A 13,693-nucleotide genomic window follows, 5' to 3' on the forward strand; every position below is an offset into this window, starting at 1 on the left:
CTGGCCTCTACACCTATTTAGTAATAGATTTATTTCAACAGCCAAACACAGTTGAAGGATTTAATACTATTACATATTATGTTTCAAAAGAATTTTTTTTTTGTACTAGGGACCAAACCCAGTAGTGCTCTACCACTGAGCTACACCTCTAGTCCTTATTTATTTATTTATTTTTATTTTGTGTTACAGAGTCTCCCTAAATTGATGAGGTTGGCCCCAAACATACAATCCTTCTGCTCAGCCTCCTGAGTTACTGAGATTACAAGCATGCACCAGCAATGCCCAGCTACGATTCAATATTTTAAATTATTTTAAAAATTTCTTCCTGCAAATCTAAAATTCTATTTTTGTAAGTAACTTGGTTGTTTTATAAAATTTTTAAATTCAGAAAAACTCATGGATAAAAGTTATCTGCGTTCGACAGGGAATGTAGCTCAGTGATAGAGCATTTGCCTAGCATGTGCAAGGCCCTGGGTTTCATCCCTGTCACTCCCCCCCCCCCCCACACACACACACACAAAATTAATAATATATCAACTAGAAGAAACCAAAAGTATATCTCAATAGATACATATGAAGACATATATACGTGCACATACTCCTTTAGCATACATTTTATAAAAATGGAATCATATTGTATATGATATTGTAACCTTTTCTCTCTTAGGATATATCAACAAGTTTCTCACCCCATTAAGTATTCTTCTACATCATTATTTCAATCCTGCATATCAAATCTTCATATAAATGTACTAATTGACTGCCTATTGATTATAATTATGTAATCTCAATTAAATTTATCTGTTCATCTTTTTCTTTTCTTTTCTTTTCTGTTTTATTTGGTACTGGGGATTGAACCCATGGGTGCTTTACTACTGAGCCATATCTGCAGCCCTTTGTATTTTTTTAATGATTTTTTAGTTGTACATGGACACAATACCTTTAATTTATTTATTTTTTACGTGGTGCTGAGGATCAAACCCAGCACCTCACATGTGCTAGGCAGGCGCTGTACCACTGAGCCACAACCCCAGCCCCTTATTTTTTGTTTTTGAGACAGGGTCTCACTATGTTGCTTAGGGCCTCACTAAGTTGCTGAGACTGGCCTCGAATTTACGATCCTCCTTTCCCAGTCTCCCGAGTCACTGGAATTTCATGTGTGCACCACCTTGCCTGTTTATTTTTCATTATTAAAAATAACTATACAATAAATATTCTTTCTGTAATTCTTTGAAAATATTTTATTATTACCTTAAAATGAATTCCCAGAAAGGGATTTGATAAGTAAAAAATTATGAATCATTAAGGTTTTTCAAACATATTGCCAAATTATCCACCAGAAATTCATGCAAAGTTACGTGCTTATAAACAATTTTTGAGAGATTTTAAAATTTTACCACTTAGAAGCTCTTCCTTCATTTTTCATTTATAAAGTAAAAATAGTTATTTTAGCTTCTATTTCTTTGGCTATTAATGAATCTGAATATTGACTTTTTAGGTCTCAGAAAATGATACCTGAAAAATTTGCTACTTCGAACCTCAAACCAGGACATACAAGGAGCAACAAAAGCAGGAGAGTGTTTTCTCTGAAGTTTCCTCATCTAAAGACAAATCCTCCACATGCTGCCCACTGTGATGCTCTGCCTCACTACGGGCCCCAAAGCAACACAGCCAGCTACCCATGGACTAAAACCTCTGAAACAGTTACCAGACAGGGGTCTGGGGGGGTCCCTCCAAGAGAGGAGCGAATCCTCGACTTGGTCCAGGTAGGTTCTTGATTTACACTATTGAAAAGAATTTTAGGACATCCTGAAAGCAAGGCACAAGCAAAAGATTTGCCAAAGGACAGCAAAGCAAAGGTGTATATATCCCAAAGGAAGGTGAGCACACCCCTCACCTACCTGAGAAGAGTGACATATCCAGGGTTGGGCTCTCTCTTTAAATATAGGGTTTTCCTGGGAAGGAAAATGCAGGTTCCCAGCAAGCTTTTGTGAAAACCGAACCCCATGTCAATCATTTGATATTTGGGATTCAGTGTTTCTTCCTGGTTAAGCAGTCCAGCCATAAATCCATTGTAGACACATTGAATATGACGACATTTAAATTTATTATGCTTTTGTTTTAACTAATCTGGTGCAAGCATTTGCTAGAGGTTTTGTTCATCTAGCTAACAAGACAAACATGGCTTGTCATGCTCATAGATCTGGGTCTCTACCTAGTGATTGTCTCTTTCTCTTTCTGAGAGCCCATCTATCTCAAAACGCGGAACCAAAATTAAACCTTTCCTCAGTTGATTACATCAGGTTTTTGCCACAGCAAGGGAATACTAACTAACACACCTGGCCACAAGTCCTCACATATTTGTAATGCCTCATGATTATTAGATATCTCTTGGTCCTTCCATCCTTTTAATATGCACCTATATTCAATATGTCCATGCTTTACTTGTTACAGATCAGTGCATTACACATCTTAGTTCATTTGTCCTTATCTTTTCTTCAATAACCAATTTGTATATTCTATAACAGTATAGTTAGTGAACATTGCAGATCTCTAATACAATTCTTTATTTAATCTGCTTCTGTTTTACCAACCTTTGTAAACTCATCTTGAATTTCAACTTGGCATCAGAACACTCCAGAAAATTTAGCCTTACCTTCTGGGTTTAATTTATTCCTCCTAGTAGTGAATAGCTCTGACTCTGTTTCCAAGGTAACAATAAAAGTAAAATCTTGTTTACCTGTCTAAATTTTCTTCTCAGTCTTAAGATCTGTACTTTTACCACCTACTTAGATCCTTATTAAGGCTCCTTTGCTTGGAATATATATTTTTATTCCCCATCATTTTTCTTAATTCCTTTAAAAAAAAAAAACTGCCAAAGGATTCTTTCTTTTTTTTTTGGTCTGTGTGCTTATTTGAAGGTTTCAGCACCAGGTTCATTATTAGGTCCAACAAATTCTCACTCTTCTTTTTCCCTTCCTGGAATTTCTTGTGGCCAACCTGCCATTTCAAGTTCCCCAGAAAACATCCACAAGAAAGCACTACTTTCCTTTCCTATCTCTGAGACTCTCGTCATATTTGTAACAGGTAGAGTGACCAACTGTCCTAGTTCGTCCTGGACCTTTCAGTCCTATGTCTCAAGAAATCCCTCAGTTTCAAACAAACACAAGCAGTTATCAACCAAATACAGATCAAGAGAAATGAAATAATGGGCCCAAAGGGTAAAGATTCCAATGGGCTAAGAGCCAGGAAAGGCTTGGAGAAGGAAGTGATATTGGAGCCCACATTTGACAATGAGTGGATTAAGAGAGTTGAAGCACCAGGGATAACACATTCCAGGGTTGCAGAGGCAGGGCTGTGAAAGTAGAAGCAAAAGAGAGTGGGCGTCCTAGTTCAGCTGATTCAGGTGGCAAATGACTGGGAGATATGACTGGAAATTTAGGTTGGAACCAAAGGTATAGAAGATCTTGAATGTCAGGTTAAGCAATTGGGACTTTATTACATATGAACTGGAATTACATAATGAAATCTGCTAGGCATTGTGGCACATGCCTGTAATCCCAGTGACTCAGGAGGCTGAAGCAAGAGGATCCCAAGTTGGGGCTAGCCTGGTCAACTTAGCTGGATCCTGTCTCAAAATAAGAATAAAAAGGGCTTGGAATATAACATCTCTTCATCATAAGTATTAACTACCCAAACTCCTCTGATCAGCTTCTCTGATCTCTTTCAATCCTTATCACTTTATAGTAGTAGTATATATAGACATAATTTCTATATATAAACAACATAAAATACTATTTATGCCACTTTTATGTAATATTTTTCAGGTAGCTATTTCAAACACGCATTTTACATATAGCATAATGCATACTGAAGTATGCTTCATTGTGCTAATGTACCATCATTTGTTTGACCAGTTCCTGACTTTAATCATTTTGGTCATGGATGCTTTCCAGTAGAATGCCTTATAAATATCCGTGGATTTCCCTTGCCTTCCTTTTGTATCATTCTCTCAAAGAATATATCAAAAGTAAATTCAAACCTGGTACGTTGGTGGTCATCTGTAATCCAAGCTGTTTGGGAGGTTGAAGCAGGAGGATCACAAGTTTGAGGTCACCATAGAAAACTTAGCAACCCTGTCCCAAAATAAAATTAAAAAGTCTCAATGATAGTTTAATGATACAGTGCTTGCCTAGCAGTAAAAGGTCCTAGGTTTGATCCCTGATACTGCAAGAAAAGTGCTTACCTACTGAGCTACATCCCCAGGCCCTTTTTTAAAATAAATATTTTTTTATTGTAGATGGACACAATATCTTTATTTATTTATTTTTATGTGGTGCTAAGGCTCGAACCTGGAGCCTCACACATGCCAGGCAAGCACTCTAGCACTGAGCTACAACCCCAATTTCCCTTTTTATTTTGTAAGACAGGGTCTCCCTAAATTGTTGAGGTTATCACTAAGTTACTGAGGCTGGCCTCAAACTTGCAATCCTCCTGACTCAGCTTCTCAAGTCATTGAGATTACAGGCATGCACCACCACACCAGGCTATTTGAATGTTGTTATTGTTATTGTACAGATTCCTTTCTGTCTTGCCAACTATGTGAATCATTTTAAAATATTTTTATATAGTATATCCATTATTTTTAGTTGTTTTGGTGGGAGGTGTGGAGGAAGCATTGAAAGAGGAGTCATTCACAGTATCCCCAATTTTGTTCTGCCTGAACCAGATCTTCAGTGCTTCACTCCCTTTTACTCTGCAGTCTGCTATTCTTGGTGTCTCCTCAAAGTTTTGTTTTGCTTCTTTGTTTGTTTCTGGTACTAGAGATTGAATCCACTGAGCTGCATTCCCAATCTTTTTTTATTTTTTTATTTGAAGCAGGGTCTCACTAACTGTTTAGGACCTTGTTAAATTGCTAACCTTGAATTTGTAATCCTCCTGCCTCAGCCTCCTGAGTTGCTGGGATTACAGTTGTGCACCAACATATATGGCTTCCTTAAAGTTTAATGTTCCTCATCAGTAAACATGTCTATTTCAGAGTCATTAATATAATCTGACTTTACTTACATGCTCTGCAAAAATTGGTAAGAGTATGAGACTTTGAGCTCAATATAATGACTTGGGGCCACTACATTTATTTCCCTGGGTTAGAATACACTTCCCTATACTTAACCACTTAAGGAATTTCACAGAACAAGGTCACTCTGATACTGCTGTTACCACCACTTCAGTATGTCTTCTGAGTTCACAGGAATTTTGATCTTACTGGTGTGTCTTACGAGCAGTTTCTAGAACCACAACTGAGACTCCTCATGGAATTAGGCTTAGATTTGCTTTAGAGCCCGCTTTAGGAAGACAATTTATCAGAGTGGGGCTAGATTCCCTTGGCTGATTCTGCCTCCGCAGGTGAGTGAGTAGTTCTTTCTCCTCCCTTGCAGTCCCATTGAGTTTTAGCTCTGTAAAGACACCTTTAGTACCAGTGGTGTGTTGGAGCTGCCTCAACCCAGATTCTTGGTGCCAACTGCTAAACTTTCAGGAATTTTGAGAGCTGGTTATTAACACTGGCTATTATTAACAATTAAATTATGTAAAATTATAATTAAATTATATTTAAAACACTAGTAACTATAAAGCTCTTAGAAGACAGCGTAGGAATCAATCTTTGTGCATGGGTTAGGTAATAATTTCTTAAATATGACAACAAATGTATCAATAACCAAAGAAAAGGTTAAGGATGTAGCTCAGTAGAAGAGCACTTACTTAGCAGGAGAGAGGCCCTGGGTTCAATTCCCTATGCTGCAGAGAAAGGAAGGAGAGAAGAAAGGAAAAAAGATAGCTACATTGAACTTCTCAAAATCAAACTTTTGTGCTTCTGTGGATACTGAAACTAGATTTTTAGCCTCTGCTACTGTAGTGTTGCAGTAGAACCCAACCACCTGCCACTTCTTTCTGGGTTCTTATCTCACAAATTTGAAGAATGAAATCCATGGTGAAGAAGACTGAGCATAAAAGAGTAGGATTTATTTAAGTGAGAAGAAAAGAGAGAACTCCTATAGAGCAAGAGGGGACCCAGTTGGGGAACCCACTTAAGTGTACTAGTCTAGGAGCTTATGTAGCTGCTGGATAGGAGCATATCAATATCTATGCGAAATGGATATTGGAAAAGGACCAAGGCTATTGATCCAAATCTATATTAAACAGACATTGGAAAAGTGTTAAGGCTATTGGTTCAGCTGCAACATTCTAATTGGTTTTCCCCTGAATCTGTATTCTTTACTCAGCTCTGTTCTGCCTCCCTTTTCCCACTGCCCCAGGACAAAGGAGTTGGCTGGAATGTTTGGAATATTTCCAATATTTCTACAAGTTAATTTCAAGGAGTAGTCTGTTCATTCAGAGAAGCCTCTTTTGGGGAGGCGGGTATTTCCTTAACTGTTTGTCTGTTTTGTTATCTATCCTATCTTGTTTAATATCATCATGAAAATGAGGGTCTGAGGGAGTACCTTAGTGATAGAGCACATCCAAGTATGCACAGTACACTGGGATCGATACCCATTGCGCACGCATGCTTGCACACACACACACGTAAGCACACACAGACAGACAGAATGAAAATGAAAATACAACGCACATAGTAGAAGAAGATATTAATAAATCATATATCTGATAAACTTATATTTAGAATATATTTTTAAACTCTTATAAACCAACTATAAGAAGATCCACATAATCCAATTTATAAGGGAGACATGGGCTGGGGTTGTAGGTTAGTGGTAGAGCGCTTACACATACATGTGGCACAGTACATGTGAGGCACTGGGTTCAACCCTCAGCACCATATAAAAATAAATATTGTATCTATCTACGACTAATCAAAAAGAAATTTTAGAAAAAAAAAGTAGATAAAGCATTTGAATAGACATTTCGCCAAAATGAAATGCAAAGATGCTCAACATCCTTAATTTTCAGAAAAACAAAACTTAAAACCACAGAAATACCACTTTGCACACACTAGAATGCCTGTAATAAAGATGAACAATAACATGTGCTAACAAGGATATGGAGAAATCAGAAAGTACAAAATACGTAAATCCATAGAGCTGAAAAGTAAACACAAATAAAAATAAAAGTAAAAATTAAAAAAAAAAAAAGTAAACAGGCTACTGCCTCTGGGAATTACAGGTGTTTGCCACCATGCCTGGCCACCAGTACTTGGTCTTTTTTTTTTTAGTTGTAGATGGACACAATACCTTTATTTATTTATTTTCATGTGGTGCTGAGAATCTAACCCAGTGCTTCACACATGCTAGGCAAGCACTCTACCACTGAGCCACAACCCCAGCCCCAGTACTTGATCTTGTTATTGATTTCACAATTATGGGGGAGGGGGAAGGACCCTTTTAGGGTCAAAAATTGATAACAGATTTGGTGACCAAGATGGGAAGTGCTCTGATCCGCTAGGCTTCCCATCAGAGAATTATTCCTTGTGAATAGAGCTGTGAATCAGAAATAAAGGACTGATCATGTCTCTTATGAAGTTGTAGGTTGTCTGGTGGTCACTCTAGCAGCTGTCTTAGGTCCAGTCAGTTTCATCCAGCCCACTTGAAGAGGAACTTCTGAGCTTCAGGCATCTTGTCCTCAAAGACAAGCAAGATTAGGGTGGGGCAAAAAGTTATCTAGACCACCCAGGTGGTACAAGCCCAGGGTGGGGTGCCAAGATCCCATCTCAAAAATAAATGAAATAAAATAAATTAGAACTCTGCCATAAAGAATGATAAAATTATGGCATTTGCAGGCAAATGGATGAAACTGGAGAATATCATGCTAAGTGAGATAAGCCAATCTCAAAAAACCAAAGGAAGAATGATATCGCTAATAAGTGGATGAGGACACATAATGTGGGGTGGGAAGAGTTAGTGTTAGGTTTAGAGTTAGGTTTAGGGAGTGGGGCAAGAATGGAGGAAAGAAGGACTGTATAGAGGGAAAAGAGGGGTGGGAGGGGTAGGGGGAAGGGAAAAAAATAACAGAATGAATCAAACATTACCCTATGTAAATTTATGATTACACAAATGGTATGCCTTTACGCCATGTACAAATAGAGAAACAACATGTATCCCATTTGTGTACAATAATAAAAAAATAAATAAATTTAAAAAAAAACAAAAAAAAACATACATCACTAAAAAAAAAATAAAATAAAATAAAAAAATAAATAAATAAATAAAATTAGATTGTGGCATAGCTGCACAACTCTATGAATATACTAGAAATCATGCTGGGTATGCTGGCACATGCCTGCAATCCCAGTGGCCTGGGAAGCTGAGGCTAGGAGGATCACAAGCTTGAGGCCAGCCTCAGCAATTTAGTGAGGCCCTAAGCAACTTAGCAAGACCCTCTCTCAAAATAAAAAATAAAAACTGGAGATGTGGCTCAGTGATAAAGCACCCTTGGTTAAATCCCCAGCACCAAAAACTTAAAATTAAAAATTAAAAATCATTGAGTTACATATGAACTGCATGGAGGAATTGTATAGTATGTTAATTATATCTCCATAAGCTAATAATTTTTAAAATAATGAGTATTCAAAACGTGCCCCTTTCTAATTAAATTTAGCATTTTACTATTATCTGTGCTTTTGAAGTTCTAAGAGTTAATGCCCAGATAGCCCAGAACATAGAATCAAATTGCCTAAGATATTAAAACAACAAGGATTATTTATCTCCACTAATATTTTGTTTATATCTTTATAACAGACAACCAGATGGCTGTGAGTGATAATACTCTGTACTAATCCTTTAGGAAGACTAGTTCACTTGAGGTTTAGATACAAACACTGCACTGTTAAAAGAAGTATAATGACATGCATCAAAATATTACATCGTACCCCATAAATGTGTACAATTTTTATGTCAATTTTTAAAATAAAGACAATGCAGTCTGTAAAAAATTTAAAAATAAATAATTAAAAAAACTGAAGACAAAATAAGAAAAATTTAAATGAAACATTATAGTATCATGAAGTGCTTCATGACAGAGACTGTAATGCAATGTATGAAACATAGTCACCACCCTGCAGTACTACACCAACAAGAATTTGTTGGTTATGATAGAAAGATGCAAAAAATGAATTAGATCCCTTTCCTGAGTGCAGTCAAGTCTAAGCCAAGAAAATGGAGATCAACTTAATATTTTAAGATAAAGGCATCTGATATACAGAGATTAAGTATTTATAACTTTATAACTTTTTTTTTTCAATACCGAGGACTGAACCTAGAGGTGCTCTACCACTGAGCTACCTCCCCAACCCTTTCTTATATTTTATTTTGAGGGTCTACACTAAGTTGCTGAGGTTTGCCTCAAACTTTCCATCTTCCTGCCTCAGCCTCCCTAGTTACTTAGATTACAGGCATGCCCCACCGTGCCCAGTGGTACTCTTAAAATGCTTTAGAAGTCTGAGCCAGCCATGGTGGCATACACCTGTAACCCCAGCTACTTTGGAGGCTGAGGCAGGAGGATCACAAGTTCGAGGCATTAGAGAGAACCTGTCTCAAAACAAAAAATAGTCAGAGCTGAGGATGTGGTTCAGTGGTAAAGCAACCCTGAGTTAAACTCCCAGTACCAAAAAAAAAAAAAAGTTTAAATTCAGGGGAAGTTGCCACTGTCCCTTCCCCCCACCCCCCGGCCCCCCGCCACCACAGGGTTTCTCCAGGAATAGCAAAGACCTCTACTTCCAACTTCCAGGTTCTTGGCCATATCACAGAAAGGAATTTAAGGACACATGAGAACAAAAGATTTATTATATGTTATAAAGGGAAAGTACAAATTCGAGATTGGGGATGGAGGTAATCTCAGAGAGAGAGTATGTCACATTTTCCTGGTTGGGTTTTCACATTTACAGTGGGACAGTAGTTAGGGATCTAAACTAGAGATGGAGTCAGGGTCAGGTAATACGATTTTGCGACAGTTTTCCTTGTGTTTTCTCATTGCCCCTGCATATTCTAACCACGCTACTTCCTAGAATGCGGGTTTCATTCATCTTAAATCTCTACCCAGTGATATGCAGCTTACTATTTTAAGAAGGCTAGGGTTGTTTCTTGGTCACCAAAGTCACTAATGCACATGCTCCCTTACAGAATAGTTCCTCCAGATGCCTTGCAGTGATCTTGTGATTTTATTGCTTTGCATCAGCCAGTTGACTGGCTGTGGGTAAGGACATGCGTACACCAACATGGATCAAATTGCTCACAAGTTGTTTTGCATACCTGTGGCTTGAGACTTAATGTTCTCTCTCTATTCCCAAATTTTTATCTCACAACCATTTTTTATACTCATATGAATCCAAAGAGTCTGAATTTTCTTGCTTTTGAATAGAAGTCAGGAAGATGAAATCGACCAAAATCAATAATCATAGTTGCCTTGAAGCCCTAGAGAGAAAGATGCAGGGAACTAGAGAAATCGCTACAAAAAGTCTCATCCTAAATTCACCACCATGGCTGGCTAAAGAGGAATGCTTCTATCTTTTGCCTCCTAATTCAAGTACATGTACACGTCATGGGCAGAATCTAAACTGTATTTAGAAACCTTCTGGCAAGGGACCATGAAAAGTGTAGTTCTTGTTCATCCATCATTTGACAATGGTGTTGTGTGCCAACAAATGATGTATGACTCATTACCCACAGGAATTATCAGGTAATTTTCTGATATTGAATGTAATATGAGTTTGGGATTGTTTCTTGATGGTTGGGGAGGCAAGTTGCAGAAATAATCTTTCCCTCAGATAACCTCTTGGCCTGTTTTGATTCACAGGACTCCTAGGCACCTTACCAAGTTGGCAGGCTCCGAAGTTTGTTGGGAGATTATTCCCCACCCTATATAGCGTGTATTCAGAAATATAGAGTATTTTGCATTGCTCTCAGTCCAGTCATCATGATGTCCAGAATGTAGTGGGTCAGAGTGAAGTCCTATGCAATGGTGAGATTATCCAAGACTCTGCGGTCTAGAAATTTGGTGTAAGTCTGAGACAGAATTGTGGCCTACTGCTTACACTTTGCAGGAAAGTACGGGTTTCCTGGTGGTCTTTATTTATCCTTAGAGAACAGGAGTCAGAAAACTAGAGCTGCAGGGCTACCATTTGTTTTGCAAATAAAGGTCTGTTGGAACATAGCCAGACCCATTCACACACAGTTTGTGTCTGCTTTTACCATATGTAATAGAGTGGGTGGTTGCGATGGGGACCTTTAAGACCAGCCAAAATATTGCCCTCAAATTAAAGATAAACAGAAACAAAGGCTTAAATTTACTTCAAAATTGTGACCTCTTTACAAAAACAAAGTACTGGGTAAAAACCAAGTACTTTTTCCAGAAATTTGAAATTATCACACCAATGTTATTGGGCTTTTTCCTAAGTCTTATATTCTACTATAAAACAGCCAGCTCAGAACCGTTCTCTTAACTACTAATCAAATATAACTGTTTAGAAAAATCTCTGTGAATTCCTTATACCATTGGGGAAAGTAAGTTCTAATAGTGATTGACTTAATAAATCATTACTTTTTTTTATGTACTGGGGACTGAACTCAAAGGTCCTCTATCACTGAGCTACAACCCCAGCTCTTTTTATTTTTTTTTAATTTTGAGACATGGTTCTCAAAGTTGCCCAGGCTGCCCTTGAACTTGCCATTCTCCTGCCTCTTTCTTACTAGTAGCTTAAACTACAGTCATGCACCACAGTGCTCAGCTATAAATTTTTACTTCTAATAAAGCATATTATTTTATTTTTAATTTTTGCAGTACTAGGAATTGAATCCAGGGCCGCTTTACTACAGAACTACAACCACAGGCCTTTATATTTTTATCTTGGACAAGTTCTCACTAAATTGCTATGGCTGGCCTCAAACTTGTGATCCTCCTTCCTAAATCGCTGAGATTACAGGTGTACACCACCATGCTGGGATAAAGCATAGTTTTAAGAAGACTTAGTCCATTCTAAAAAGTCTCCAGCACAAGTTTCAGCACAATCAGGACCCTCATTGGGAATTCTTTGAGTATTACTGCTGAAGAGCCATATTGGCCTGTATAGATACAGAGTTCTGTGTTTACCAAGTAAAAAGTCAACATCCTCTCTTTCTTCTATCCAGTAGTGGATGAAAAGACATGGACCTTTTAACTGGTCTTTTAATTTGAATTGCTACTTGAAGACATTTTTCCTTTTTAAAATTCTCATTTCCTTAAAATGTTTGGTAATTATATAATGCTTCATAGGTTTACTGAGTATTTTCAGAGGCATATCATTTGATATCCATATTCAACCCAGAAAGTATTTTCTTCTCACATTTCAGATAAGAAAATTGAGGCTCAGAGAGAGTCAGTGAATCATGGAGTTCCACAGAGAAAAGAACCAAAACGGAACAAATATCCACCAAGCAGTAACTATATTGTGGGCATCATCTTGATTGAGCCAGAATCAAACCTTGACTTTTAGACTTCCAGTCTACTCTGGCCTGAATGTTTGTGTTCCTCTGTCCCAAATTCATATGTTGAAACCAGTTCCCCAATGTGATGCGGGATCTCTAGGAGGAGATTTTGTACCATCTATGAAAAACAGGTCCCAACCAGACAGCACCAAATCTGTTGGAGCCTTGATCTTGGACTTCCCAGCCTACCACAGCAAGGAAAAAAAATTCTCTTCTTTAAAATACCCAGATATATAACCAGCTGTAAACTGGGCAAATCTATTTTATTTTGTTAAAGCAGCCAAAGAGGACTAAGACCAAAAATCCAATGTTCTTGTTATCATACTTTATTAATTCCCACCATTGTGAGTCCTGGGAATGGTAGTGGTGATGGTAAGTATTACGTATATAGAAATTTACAAGAAACTGCTCCCAAACTCAGAATAAGATGGCTAGTGAGAAGTCTCAACTATCAAACTTGTAGACAAATATGTTTTGTTTTGTTTTTGTTTGGTTTGTTTGTTTTCTTTTTTATTTTGTGGTGCTGGAGATTGAACCCAGGGCCTTCTGCATGCAAGGCAAGTACTCTACCAACTGAGCTATATCCTCAGCCCTAGTCAAATGTTCTTATTGAATGAATGGCCTTAAAAATATTCTGGTATTACTGCATGAAGAATTTAGCTGAATACCAAGAAGAAATTTTTAAGAGCGTAGTTGTGATATTTTGACATATCAAACCACAGGAAGTTATAAAGTGACTTTGGATACTTCTATTGAAAAGCAATCTTATCTTTTGGGAATGACTCAAAGAGAGTACTGTTTGTCTCTGTGTCTTCCATTCTGTACCATTGGTCTTCATGTCTGTTTTAGTGCCAATACTATACCATTTTTGTTACTATGGCTCTGTAGTATAATTTAAGCTCTGGTATTGTGATTCCTCCTGCTTCACTTTTCTTACTGACGATTTGGCTATTCTGGTTCTCTTGTTTTTCCAAATGAATTTCATGACTGCTTTTACTATTTCTGTGAACCTTAATAGGAATTGCATTATCTATATAATGCTTTTGGTAGTATGGCCATTTTGATAATATTAATTCTGCCTATCAAAAAACATAGAAGATCTTTCCATCTTCAAAGGTCTTCTTCAATTTCTTTCCTTTAGTGTTCTGTAGTTTTCATCATAGAGGTCTTTCACCTCTGTTAGACTGATTCCCAAATATTTTATTTTCTTTGAAGCTATTGTG

The 13,693-nt window shown here is 37.4% G+C and overlaps 1 pseudogene; it reads left to right on the forward strand.

Annotated features, from left to right (window-relative positions):
* The first annotated feature begins 1,508 nt into the window (after window positions 1–1,508).
* The window catches only part of LOC124989179 (coiled-coil-helix-coiled-coil-helix domain-containing protein 2-like), a 28,087-nt pseudogene continuing 15,902 nt past the window's right edge, over window positions 1,509–13,693 (forward strand).

Source organism: Sciurus carolinensis, chromosome 7 (genome assembly GCF_902686445.1).
Source record: "Sciurus carolinensis chromosome 7, mSciCar1.2, whole genome shotgun sequence".
Taxonomy (NCBI): domain Eukaryota; kingdom Metazoa; phylum Chordata; class Mammalia; order Rodentia; family Sciuridae; genus Sciurus; species Sciurus carolinensis.